This window comes from Oncorhynchus mykiss, chromosome 16 (assembly GCF_013265735.2).
Source record: "Oncorhynchus mykiss isolate Arlee chromosome 16, USDA_OmykA_1.1, whole genome shotgun sequence".
NCBI classification, from domain to species: domain Eukaryota; kingdom Metazoa; phylum Chordata; class Actinopteri; order Salmoniformes; family Salmonidae; genus Oncorhynchus; species Oncorhynchus mykiss.
The window spans coordinates 59,900,419-59,914,976 of NC_048580.1; the positions used below are offsets into that span (position 1 = coordinate 59,900,419).

Here is a 14,558-nt window from a genome sequence, read left to right on the forward strand (position 1 = left end):
AAATGTCACTTCCGCAGAGCACACATGATTACCTCTGCATATATCATTTACACATTAACTTGGTGGAGCTCTCAGAGAAAAACACATGCAACCACATAAGCAGCATACACACATGTACATATTATGCAACGCAAAGCTAGAGGGGCCAATACAGCATCAGTGGTATAGGGATATGTTTGTATCTCTCTGGCGTACTTGGGTTCATAGATATGGTCTTTGTGTGAATCTCTCTCTTTCTTTATTGAGGAGTTTTTGTATAGCATGTGTGTGTGTGTATGTGTGCCTTTATAGAGGGGTGTTTATAGCTGTTCTGCTGTGCTGACTCAGAGGGCATGTCACAGAATTCTCCCAGAGGTCCAAGCGGCATGACAGCAGCACGCACACAGAGGGGTGTGGTGTCGTGTGTAGTTACAGTGAGTCATTGACCCACACGTACATGCACACACACACACACACACACACACACACACACATATGCACACACACACATATGCACACACACATATGAACGCACACACACACATGCACACACACACACACACACACACACACACACACACACACACACACACACACACACACACACACACACAGACCGGACTTTGGCCCACACCTTAAGCTGCATAATGCAGAAAGACTGCAGAATGATCAGAGCAAAGGAGCACAGATGGTTTCACTCCTCCAAGGCAGATGAGCACTATCTTTCTATCTTTATTTTTCTCTTTCTCATTGGCTTCTTCTTCTATGTGGACTATCTCTTTTTATTTCTCCCAGCCTCTTTATACAGTTTCTCTATACCTATATTACTAACACCATCCTCTGTTCAACTGAACCACCTGGACAAGAGGAACTCCTACGTGAGAGTGCTGTTCATTGACTATAGCTCAGCGTTCAACACCATAGTGCTCTCCAAGCTCATCACTAAGCTCAGGACCCAAGGGACTGAACAACTCCCTCTGCAACTGGATCCTGGAATTCCTGACGGGTCGACACACTGACGCTCAACACAGGGGCCCCTCAGGGGTCCATGCTTAGTCCCCTCCTGTACTCCCTGTTCACCCATGACTGTGTGGCCGCGCATGATTCCAACACCATCATTAAGTTTGCTGACAACACAACGGTGGTTGGCCTGATCACTGATGACGATGAGACAGCCTATAGGAAGGAGGTCAGTCACCTGGTAGTGTGTTGCCAGGACAACAATCTCTCCCTCAACGTCAGCAAGACAAAGGATCTGATCGTGGACTACAGGAAACGGAGGGCCGAGCATGCACCCATCCACATCGACTAATCGAGTGGGTCGAGAGCTTCAAGTTCCTCTGTGTCCACATCACTAAGGAATTTTCATCGTCCATACACACCAACCCAGTCGTGAAGAAGGCACAACAACGCCTCTTCCCCCTCAGGAGGCTGAAAAGATTCACCATGGGCCCTCAAATCCTCAACAAGTTCTACAGCTGCAACATTGACAGCCTCTTGCAGAATACAGTGTTTGGTTTTCACCCGACAAAATGGCACCGATCTCATCCAAAAAGTTGACTCAAGTTCGCCAAAAAACACGGAGAAGCACCTGATGAACATCAAGACTCTTGGAAGAATGTTCTATGGACAAATGTCAAAAATATGACTTTGTGGGCAACACGGGTCCCATTATGCCAGGCAAAAACCAAACACTGCATTCCACAATAAGAACCTTATACCAACGGTCAAGCATGGTGGTGGTAGTGTGATGGTTTGGGGATGCTTTGCTGCCTCGGGACCTGGACGACTTGCCTTAATAGAAGAAAGCATGAATTCTGCTCTGTATCAGAGAATTCTACAGGAGACTGTCAGGCCATCCGTAAGTGAGCTGAAGCTGAAGTGCAGCAGGGTCATGAAGCAAGACAATGATCCATAACACACAATCAAGTCTACATGAAAATGGTTAAAAAGTAAAACATTTGAAGTTTTGGAATGGCCTAGTCAGTCCAGACCTAATCCCAATTGAGATGTTGTGGCAGGACTTGAAGCGAGCAGTTCATGCTTGAAAACCCACAAATATCGCTGAGTTAAAGTAGTTCCACATTGAAGAGTGGGCCAAAATTCCTCCACAGTGATGTGAGAGACCAATCAACAACTACAGGAAGCGTTTGGTTGCAGTCATTGCAGCTAAAGGTGGCACAATAAGTTATTGAGTGTAAGGGGGAATTACTTTTTCACACAGAGGAATTGGGTGTTGCATTAACATTGGATGTTAATTAAATAAATAAAATAAGCATTCATTTATTTTGTTATTCGTAAACTCAGGTTCCCTTTATCTAATATAAGGTTTTGGTTTAAGATCTGATAACATTCAGTATCCCAAATATGCAAAAAAAGAGAAAATCAGAAAGGTGGCAAATGCTTTTTCACAGTACTGTATAATATACATATCTGTCTCAATTACTTCGTACCCCTGCAAATCCAAATAACAAATCAACTCGGTACTGGCACCCCATGTATACAGCCAAGTTATCGTTACTCATTGTGTATTTATTCCTTGTGTTATAATTGATGTATTATTTCTCTATTTTTTCTCTGTGCATTCACTCCAGGTCTGAATCAACAGCAGTAACATTGGCTGAAGGTGATGCAGTAGAAGACAGTGAACAGGATGCTCCTACAGTACATGATCACACAATCCTATCAATCATAGTAAACAGTCTGTCTAATCCTCATACAGTCACCATGTCTGTCTGTCTTAACCAGGTGTGGGCTATTGAGCCAGAGGATGAGGTAGTGACTGAGGGGGATGTTTTTCATAAGACCAGGGGTGAGCTTCTCTGGTACCAAGGGCATCTGGGTGTGGAACACAGCACCAACACACCTGATCAAACTAATGGCTGGGTTTAAGCAGGTGTATTAAATTAGAGCTGGGCTGAAACAAAAGCATGCCCACCCTGCTGCTCTCCTGGATCAGAATAGCTCACCCCACAGGTCTTATCAAAAACACTCCCCTTCCTTCATTCTGGCATCCGCTAACTCAAAATCCCATCCCCTACCCACGCAACCAGTTACTGTAACTCAGACTAGGGAGAAACTACCCATGGCACAGATCTAGGACCAGCTTACCCTCACCAAATCCTAACGTTAACCCTTAGAGAAGAAAACAAAACACGGATCAGTATCTCGGGCAACCTCATCCTACTTGTTATGAGTCATTAATTCCCCTTCTATACCAATGCCTCATTCTCTTAAATCACATGTAGAAGAACAAACATATGTGCGCTAATCATGACATGTGTGTGTTCTGCACATGAACAACACGTGTGTGAAGTGCTTATGGGAGTGACATACGTGAGTAAGTATGTGTAAGGACACCGTGTGTGTGTGTGTACACCATCATAGGAGAGTGAGCATGTGTGAGAAAATCTATGGGTACATGTGAGGAATTTAAATCTTAAAAGGGGCCATCTGCAGTTCAAACAAAGTCATCCTGCCACTGTTTCAGTAAACAGCTGAGGGATAGGGCTGGAGGGATAGGGCTGGAGAAATGTAAACACTCTCAAATTCAAAGACCGAGCTATGGGCTCCTGAGTGGCACAGCGGTCTAAGGCACTGCATGTCAGTGCTAGAGGCGTCACTACAGACTTTGGTTAAATTCCAGGCTGTATCACAACTGGCCATAGGGCAGCGCACAATTGGCCCAGCGTCGTCCGGGTTAGGGTTTGGCTGGGGTAGGCCGTCATTGTATATAATCATTTGTTCTTAACTGACTTGCCTAGTTAATTAAAGGTTACTTTTTTTAAATAAAAACATTTAAATGCAAGGACTAATCATTTATGATATCAAAATTATAATATTGACCACATGGTGTTTGTTTACAATTACATTATTTAACAAAGAGTAAAACAAGTTCATAATTCTGGTTCTGATGGGGTATGACAGTTGAACTAAGCTCATGAGGCATTTATAAGTTATATTCTACAAGGATCTGTTACGTGTGCTGCCACTCCGGCCTCTAGGTCACCAGGCTGCTGATTATTGCGCACACCTGTCACAATCTTCCCGCGCACCAGTGCCTCATGACACTCACCTGGACTCCATCACCTCCTTGATTACCTGCCCTATTATTGTCACTCCCTTTGGTTCCTTCCCCAGGTGTTATGGTTTCTGTTTCAGTTTCATGTCTGTGCGTTGTTCGTGTTTCTTGTTTTATATTCTTTTTCATTAATTTATTAAATGATTTACTCCCTGAACATGCTTCCCAACTCCCAGGGCACACGTTATAAAATCAATGGCTATATTTCATGAATTGAAAAGTCACAAAACACATGTAGCAATCACAGATTGTCCCTGTAACTGAGATCTTGCTAATAGCTTGTGATGCTCAAATATTCCCATATAGATGTTAAAGAAAGCTGAGAAAACAGACTAAGAAAGACAGAGAAATGTATGGATTTAGGGCAGGATAGTGAGAGAGAAGCACAGAGAAAGAGAGCGTAAGTAAGAGGTATAAGTCTCCATCTCCACCTCGTCACAGTAGTTTTGCTGTTTATTTTCTTTCTCCCACTCAACCATCTCTTTCTCCCAGACTCCAGCCTTCTGTTGGCCAATCCACCTCTGATGAATCACTTTGTTTTACCCCCCCCCCCCCCCCCCCCCCCTTCTTCCCTCATTCTGGCGGTGTTATTTCAACATGGTTGTATTGTACTCCTGCGGGAGGAGATATAGGGCAGTGAAGATAGAGAGATAAACAGAAGAAGAAAATGAGAGAGGGAGGAGGGTTGGGAGAGATGCATGGAAAAAGGTGATGATAGCTATATAACGAAGCAGACAGTGGAAGGTACAGAGAGGGGGAGTGGAAAGTATGGAGAAAGAAAGGAAAATAAACGATAGACAGAGAGAGGGAGAGGGTGAGGTGAGCATTAGGGATATGATGAAGCAGAGAATGTGGGCGGCAGAGAGACACGGTTTCAGGGGAAACTGACTCAGTGATGCTGGTATGTCTTGACCATAGCAAATTAGTCTGTGTGTATGTGATTAAGTTAAAAATAAAGTAACAGAGACAGGAGGGGATAGAGAAACTGTGAGGGGGCTAGAAGTGTGTACAGTCTCTAAAGTTGTGGTGAGGTGTGTGTCAAGATGTCACTCTGGGCAGCCTGGAACACAGTGGAACTGAGCCATCTCACCTTATCACAGGGTAAAACTAGCAACCTGCCAGCTGACTTTAAACAAACTGACAGATGAAAAATGGGCCTACAAAAAAACATTTCCCCTCAATGGTAGTCTTACTACTGCAATCACAGTTCATCCAGTGTGAGTGTGTGTGCGTAGGTGGTGGTCCTGATTTAAGACACTGAGGGCCCTTAGCCAAATGGGATTCATAGAGAGGAGAAACACCCTGCTGCTTTATCTGAATCACTGTCAACATTAATCTCTCTCTATCTCTCTCTCTGTCTCTTTCTCTCTCTCTCTCTCTCTCTCTCTGTCTGTCTCTCACTCACACACACACAATACTACAGCATCTGTGAGTGTCTTTCTGTGAATATCTGTAGAGGGCAAATGGGTGCAGGGAGGAGGAGGGTATTTATATCCTGAGATCTGCCCCTTGAGGCAGAAGAACACTAAGTGCGGGCAATGGAATGGAGGAGGGGGGTATGCCGTCACTCTCACAATAACGTCTTTATCCATCTACAGGAAGGCCTGAGGACAATATAATATAGTAGAACAACATGCAACAAGCTGCAGATTGCCATACATACAGATATGTATTGCATGACACCACTACTACTATTACAAGTAAAGTTACACTTCTCTCTGTTTGTAACACTTCTATTACCGTAACTGGACTGCTAATGATAATACTATTGATTCTACTAATATCAGGTGCAAAAATTAAACAGGTGCAAAGCAAACCCTTATTTCCAAAAAAGAATGGCTTCCAAAAACCACAGGCAAATATCAGGAACTGTAAAGTTAATTCCTTAAGCTCAAACTAAACTGAACCTAAACCAAGCCACATAATCATAGCAAGCCTAAATACCTCTACAATTCTGAAAGAAATCTCTGTTCCAGATTCAACTGAAATGACCACATTTCATAGCCACTTTTGACCTACACATTGCCCAGACTGACATACATACGCACACACACACACGCGCACACACACACTCACACAAACAAACTCTTTCTCTATATTTCTTGCACACACACACACACACATTTATGCCAGATTCCAGAGAGTCTGAGCATCTTAATTTGAGTGAATATTTCCAGAAACAGACACTATCCTGTTTGTGGACAGAGGGATCGCTGAGTTCTCCCCAGCAAGCACCAGTCTGAACGGTGACATACTGGCCTTCATGCATGTGTGTCTGCATGTGTGTGTGTGAGCGTGTGAGCGAGTGAGTGAGTGAGTGAGTGAGTGAGTGAGTGAGTGAGTGAGTGAGTGAGTGAATGGGAGTGACTGTGGGGTCTCGAATGTCAAGGTGGCCCTCTAATTACGTTAGAACCTTAGAACAGGAAGGCCGGAAGTGGAGAATGACAGAAATAATGGAAGAAAGCTACAGAAAAATAAAGTTCAATCTGGAGAACGAGAGTGGGAAACAGAGTGGCAGAGAGAGAGGAGAGGTAAGAGAGAAATAATGATCAAAGAACTGATAGCATACATGCGGAGAGAGAGGTTGAGAGAGTGAGAATAATAGGGGAGGTTTATAGCTCAGAAACAGATAGAGAAAGAGAGACAGAAATAGAGCACTCTAGAGAGATATGCCATGGAGGGACACTGAGCGGTTCCAAAGTCCAACAGAACAGTTAAAGCGGCAGTGCAGTCAAAAACTAGATTTTTCCTGTGTTTTATATATAATTCCACATTATGAGGTTGGAATAATACTGTGAAATTGTGAAAATTATGATAATGCACATTTAGTGTAAGACTGCTTGAAATTTTAGCTTGTTTGGCTCAGTGGAGTTTTTGGATTTAGGTTAATAGACCAATAACAAAGAGTTAGCCCTCCTCTCTGCCAATAACAGCTAGTTTTCAGGTTACACATCTCTCCCATTCAGCTCCTCCAATTAGACCCCTTTCTCAGACCATTCCCAGACAGTCCTAGCAAAATTCTTGCTTGATAAATTGCATTTAGTTATTTTTGTTTATTTTTGACCATTTTAATTGAAACAATCATAGTAATGTACTTTATTGTTACCCAAAAATGATTTGATATTTAGATAAAAATGGCTGCAGTGGACCTTTAAAGTATTACTGCATTACCCTCAGCTTAAGGTACCTATGCATGGCCTATAAGAGTGCCATGTAGGGGAGAAGGGAGAGGTGAGTGTGTGTGTTTGTGGTATGTATGTATGTATGTATGTATGGGGTAAAATAGGTTAGAGGGGGTCTATATGATCCTTAAGATTCCACCATCTTGCAGAAATGTAAACAAACCACTCACTATCAAGCCAGACCATCCCTCCTCTGACACACACATACACACTAACTTACTAATTTATTCCCAACAACTCTGATTACCTGTAGCGCATTATCTCTGTCTCAATACCTTGATGAGAAAACATATAGTTATAAATACATTAAGCGTTTAAAGGATCCAATGATAAGCACAACATGCAGTATTTGTGATAACTGTCATGATAAGTTATCTCCAAAATGAGTTCATAAATACCTGGTGAAAGGAACTCCATTAAACCTATAAACACACCATCATGAAACCTCTATTCAGCCATGCACTAAAGGTCGTTGACCCTGACCCTCTGTCAGGGGCTATAACCCTGTCCAATGTGACTTGGACCACACAGAAGGGTCACATGAAAAGCCTTAGAGACGTGTCCATTGGTCCACTGGGTTGGGCTTGTTATTGTGGCTCCAGAACCAATCATCTGACTCCTGCCTTCATGTTTTGACCTCTGGATGAGGTGGACACCCAACTACATCGGAGGCAGACATCTTCTCTGATGTTCTGCCTCTTCTGAGACAGGCCACAGTTCAAAGGCCAAGATTGACTCTGACAGGGAGGTATTTTAACTGCAGTTAGACACCCACTCACGCATGAACACACGTACAGACACACAAAGGTCAAATACGGGTTGCCTTTGTAACACTAATGAGCAGAGCATAGAGGATCATGAAACCCCAAAAACACATTTGTGAATACCAACACTATAGTTCAGATGTAAATACAGACAAGAGCAGAGACACACAGAAAACACACCCTGATTGGCAGACTCTTAACTGATGATAAAAGCTGAGAGTAGTGGAATAGTGAGGAGGCTGCCCATCCAAAGTACTCTTCTAATCTCCACCGGTGCAGCCAGAAGAGGACTGGCCACCCCTCAGAGCCTGGTTCCTCTCTAGGTTTCTTCATAAATTCCTGCCTTTCTAGAGTTTTTCCTAACCACGGTGCTTCTACATCTGCATTGCTTGCTCTTTGGAGTTTTAGGCTGGGTTTCTATATAAGCACTTGGAGACATTTGCTGATGTAAAAAGGGCTTTCTAAATACATTTGATTGATTGATGAGTCATCCATATGGATCACTTTCCCTGTAGAATGTTACACTATCCACAGCATAATGTCAGATCACAAGTTCTGTGATCTACACATTTTGCAGTCTTTTGTTTTTGGTTCTAGTTTTCTGGTTTTGGTTTTGTTCTCTGTTCTGTCTGCTCTGTGTTCTGTCTGCGGTGTGTCATGGTGCTTGGTCAGTAGGTTTTGGGGTTGGTTGTGAGTGATGTTTTCTGTCAGGTAGCCTTTTTGTTCTTGAAGGTTTTGTCAGTCAGATATTGACAATTCAACAGTAACAGTTGTATGGTTTGGTTACATTTTCAATAGTTCGTTTTTGTTTGACATCAATTTTAAAGTCTCAACATCATTATTTTACTGTGGAATTGCCCATATGTGAACTATCTGTCCTGCTGTTGATGGGTGATTTGTCTGCCCTGTGCACTTTACTATCTGGAGAGGATTTCCCTCCCACTATCCTGCCAGCTTCACACCCCACTCTGGCCTAACATATGACAGAACGATAAACTCTTAACAGATTAAACCATAAGTTTGCTTTGATATCCCATACCTTCAAGGTGGTCTGGGGTGTATGGTCTGCACGTGTCCCTTCTAAAAGCCTCTTTCTCTAAGATAAGAGTAGGTATCAAAGCAGGCAGTAAATCCTCCCGGAGAAAAATGCTATTCTTGGGGTTGACATTCTGTTATTCTAGTCGGTGGATCGACGTGTTTTTGTTTCTCTTTGCAATCCAAGTGGTCTGGCAGGGCTCTGTGTTCAAGCCAGGAGCTCTTTGGAGCAGTTTGCCGCCCGTTACGATCCAGATTCGCAGTGGCACGCCCCCCTCTCCCCCTTTATCCCTCGCTCAGCTGGATTCAACTGCGACTGTCGTTGAAGTCCTGATGAGAAACAGGTGAATCTAGATTCTCCAACCGCCCCATACGCCTACCATCTGCCTCGGGCCTTGGTTGGGCAACCCTTGTAAACACACTCACAAACACAACACGCGTGCCAGTTTGAGGACAGACCTCAGGCGCACTTTCAAATGAGCAGGCTAAACACACAGAAGCACTAATGGGGTGTGTTGTGTGCCCATGAACGTGTTGCTTGCTCATTCAACGAACACTAAACTATTTGAATAATCGTAATCCACGTCCAGAATCGAGATCTCAATAATCCCTTTATTGCGTGTGTCCAAACTGAACCCTTCTCCTCTTTCCGATTGTAAATTGGGGATCTGGGTATGACATGTAATTAAACATGAGTAGGTCGTCGTGAGGAGAATAGTCTGGTGTTGTAGCCTATCTGGTATCATCGCATCATTGGGAAGAGAGGCTCGTCTTTCCTACCCGTTCTTTCCATACGAAAGGCTACAGACTTGACGATGCTGCCAATCTTCGCAACTGGTTTAGAATTTCCGCAGCAGCCTGTGTCCCCACGGTCCCCGCCTGCTTTTTGCCTCTTTCACAGATTACCAACAATATAAAAACGACTGCATGCAGCAGCCACATAAATATTTAAAGTTCGACTTTATTCATTCATATTGACAGGATATGGCATACATAGCGCACCATAGGCCAAAATGTATAATACATTTATAATAAAAACGCTATATGAATATGATATATTTAAGCGCACAGGTCACATATGGATCATTCATAGCCTGCAGGCCTATCGCATCGTCTTAGTTCATACAGTTTTAATGTAGGCTATTCCCATACTCGCCTTTCTTCATTCAAAACCTACCTGTGCTCGCTCATATGTCCTGTCCTCAGATATGACGTCGTCTGCATCCGATTATGACTCGGGCATATAGCAGCGGGCACGGATGCGTATCCACACTGATGCGTATCCACAGCCTCCGGTCTCGCGCTTCCACCTCTGGTGAGCCGCAAACTATAGGCTAAAATACGGAAAGTCGGTCTACTGTCGATATTGATTTAAGACTACCTCAGCCAGTTCTCTCTACGATAAACCAAACCAGCAGGAGCAAGCACGGGAACTCACGCCCCTTTAAAATTGCTCCATCTCTCTCTCTCTCCCTCCCTTCCCTCTCTCTCTCTGGCTCACATGCGGATCAACACGATTACCTCCAACCGCCCGAAGCGGTTACTATTACACAACTGATCTGCTCAAGCACCGATACCCCGGGCCCACCAACAAATTAGCCGATATTTAGATTCCAGCCTTACATGATGGGATGAATACGGACGTTTTTATTCCACTCATAGTCAGAATATTGATTTTCACTCTCTCTCCCCTTCTTGTGCGCTCTCTCTCAAAGAAACGATAAAATGTCAGGTCTTTGTTTTGCTATCTTTCAACCTTTTTTATTATTATTCATAATTACATTCTGTTTGTACGTATTTTATGCTATCAGCATCTGGTAATGCGACTGTAAGACTGCATGATGAGGGTGATAATATTGACAAGGTGTGATAAAATAGTTCTGAAGCCAGCAATTTAACCTCTAGGATTGTCAGATTCTGACCTTCAGTTCAGAGAGGTTGTTGCAGTAAATGAAGTAGTTATGAGCTGCTGCTGCCACCCCAGTAGTTAGGAAGTCATAAAACATCATGTGAAAGCTGGCTTGACACCTAACTGTTCCAGCTACCAGGAGAAAGGCTTGTTTGTATATGAAGAGAACCCCAACCTGAGATAATGTCTAACTTTCAACTAAGGCAGGTTGAGAATAGTGCAGGCCAGGAGAGACAAAGGGGTTTGAACAAACTGCGTTCTCATAGTGAAACTCTACCCTCCTCCTCCCCTTTCTTTCAGTCATGGAGGGGAGAGAGGCAGGCAGGGCTGTTGGTATTTCCCTGTGCCAAGCTCTGCACCCTGGCTCCATGCCACCCTATCATAGCGCCCCCCCCCCCCCCCCCCCCCCCCCCCCCCCCCAAACCTTCCGAGGATGGGTGTGTCCAGGTGATTCAGGGAGAACCTAGCGACTGCTTAAAGGAGCAGGGGAGTTACAGATGACACACACACACCTGTAGTCATGTGTTTATCAGTGTTTATCTAAGCTGTCCATGGACTCTGTGTCAACAGTGTTCTATTCAGTGCAGTTTTTTTAACAGTGATAAGAGTAGACCCTCACCCTTCCTCTAGTCCTCCAGGCTGAACTACATTATCTGTCCTGCTGCACCCCAGATACAAGGCCTGTGTACATGTACTATCCACAATGCCAGGCAGTGTTCCACTGCCACATAGACTGTAAACAAGCAACCCATACACACAATGATGAAGACTTCAGAAGGAAGTCACAGATAATCAATTGACTCCCATGTCTAAGTGATTCTCTCTCTCTCTCTCTCTCTCTCTCTCTCTCTCTCTCTCTCTCTCTCTCTCTACTGCTCCGAGAACAAGGACCTAAAATACACTGTTTAGCTCTAAGGATTTTCCTAGGACCATTACATTAGTACTGAGCCAGCAACAGAGAGGCTTGGGGTGAAGAGTGCAAATGACATTCAAAACGCACAGAGAGACAGGAAACAAACAAACAGACAAATCCTCCATCAAGTCAAGCAGGTACAAAAGATTTCTCATAGCTTCACAGCTGCCCGGACAGACGAGGCAATCGCACGCATCATTTAGGCTGTTATAAAATACTTTGGAATAGTTACTATTTATTATATCCACAGCATTTTTTCTCTCCAATCAAACACAAGAGTTGCATTTATGAATGTGTCTGTGAGACAATGACTGTGTGTTTCTGCCTCTTTGTCTCTGTCTTTCATTGACCCTCAATTATGTTGACAGTGTGGAAGACAGAGACAGAGTCAGAAAAAGTTCAATGGAACTGAATTTCTGATAAGATTTCTGCAAGCAAGCTACTTGAAAGTGATCCTTACGTCTTTTCAGGTTGTAAATGTGTAGTATGAAAACTTGTGACCATGTACAGTATGTGTTTTAATGTATGATTTAATTTGAATGACTCCTACAGGAACAGCTATAGGAATGACCACAGCACATAAAGGCTACGCTATAGGAATGACCACAGCACATAAAGGCTACGCTATAGGAATGACCACAGCACATAAAGGCTACGCTATAGGAATGACCACAGCACATAAAGGCTACGCTATAGGAATGACCACAGCACATAAAGGCAACCCTATAGGAATGCCCACAGCACATAAAGGCAACCCTATAGGAATGACCACAGCACATAAAGGCTACGCTATAGGAATGACCACAGGAATGTGTATAGTGTGAATGGGAGACTGTGTTGCTGTGTGTTTAGCGTATGACCGGGGAATTACCCAGCAACGTTACCTGGCTAACAAGATTACAGTAATCTGGTCCTATCACTGGGCCTGTTTCAGCTGACAGCCTAAAATCCCCCAAAAGGCCCCAATGAGTCACCAGCCCAACACAGGAGTCCATCTGTCTGCCTGTGCGATATACGAGAGAATATCTACACTGAGTGTGAAACATTTTAAGGACACCTGGGCTTTCTATTACATAGACTGACCAGGTGAATGCAGGTGAAAGCTATGATCCCTTATTGATGTCACTTGTTAAATCCACTTCAATCAGTGTAGATGAAGGAGGGGAGACAGGTTAAAGAAGGATTTTAAAGCCTTGAAACAATTGAGACATGGATTGTGTATGTGCGCAATTTAGAGGGTGAATAGGCAAGGCAAAAATATTTAAGTGCTTTTGAACGAGGTATGGCAGTAGGTGCCAGGCGCACCGGTTTGTGTCAAGAACTGCAAAGCTGCTGGGTTTTTCATGCTCAACAGTTTCCCATGTGTATCAAGAATGGTCCACCACCCAAAGGACATCCAGCCAACTTGACACAACTGTGAGAAGCAATGAAGTCAACATGGGCAAGCATCCCTGTGGAACACTTTCAACACCGTGTAGAGTCCATGCCCCAACAACTTTAGACTGTTCTGAGGGCGAAATGGGGGGGGGGGGGGGGGTTGTTCACTCAAGTGTCCATGTGTCTCACATGGAAATGTATATCAGAGAGAGAGAGGGAGAGGGAGAGAGAGAGATTTCACTTTTGTATATTATCTACCTCACTTGCTATGGCAATGTTAACATATATTTCCCATGCCAATAAAGCCCCCTGAATTGAATTGAATTGAGAGAGAGAGAGAGAGGTAGAGAGAGAGAGACAGAGAGAGAGAGAGAGAGAAAGAGAGAGAGAGAGAAGAGAAGTATTGACAGAGAACGAGAGGACCACTGGGAGAGACAGAAGGATAACCTAAGCCATATTATAGACACAGGGAGAGATAGAGAACATGACAGACAGAAAGTTAGAGGGGTACAGTACATGCTTCAGGAGGTCTAGAAACAAACATGGTTTGCTTTCCGGCACACTTGAAGCCATATGTGTTCTTTGTGAAATGTCCTTGAGCTGAGAGAGGGAGTTTGTCGGTCTGAAAACACAGAGACAAACTGTCACACAGAAATTCACAGCCTCATGTTAGCAAACATACCAGTAGTCAGACACAAACAGTCAGGCAGGCAGTAGATCACACACCTTCCTGGAACAATGAGGTAGATGCATACCATTAGGACTTCTAGACTGAAACCCAATGGAAAAAACGCTGTCCTGCCAGGAAGCCAAACACATCTACCTCTAAATCAGAACAGATCTTTCCTTCCAAAAAAAGGCATGTAAATAACACTGCAGCAGCAGGATAAAAGCAATCAGATTAGGACCCATATTAATTTCATTGATGTGATAAACCCTTGCTTATTAGCCCTAGCTCAGGCTTCTCATATGCTAATGTATAACCACAGAGGAGTCAGTGGGGAGCTTAGCACCAAAATACCTCCACTGGCTCCGGCCTCTCTCTGGTTGTCTAGACACTCAGGGATAATCCCCCACTCTGGGCCCCAAAAAGAGAGATCTGTATAGGGGTCGCTCTCCCTCTCCCTCAGTTTCCCCCTCTCACTCCACCAGCATTGGGTTTCATCAGATCTGGAAGGACAAGAGGGGTGTACCCCATTCCAGTCTCTGTACAGTATGATACTATACACATCTCAGTGTCTATTTAACAGAGGATAAAACAAATATTGCAGCTGTTATTGTTTAATAGAATAGCTATCATGTGTCTTGTATTATTAGA

The 14,558-nt window shown here is 43.8% G+C and overlaps 1 protein-coding gene across 2 annotated transcripts in view; it reads right to left on the reverse strand.

Moving 5' to 3' along the window:
• LOC110492455 (proline-rich transmembrane protein 3) overlaps positions 1-11,354 on the reverse strand; it is a 30,641-nt gene extending 19,287 nt beyond the window's left edge. The window contains exon 1 of one of the 2 annotated variants that reach the window (XM_021566784.2): positions 10,219-11,354. The gene's annotated coding sequence lies outside the window, so the exon portion shown is untranslated. Of the gene's footprint in view, positions 1-9,045; positions 10,193-10,218 lie in introns of those variants that run through there. The other variant, XM_021566786.2, reaches the window with a different exon arrangement.
• Positions 11,355-14,558: the final 3,204 nt, after the last annotated feature.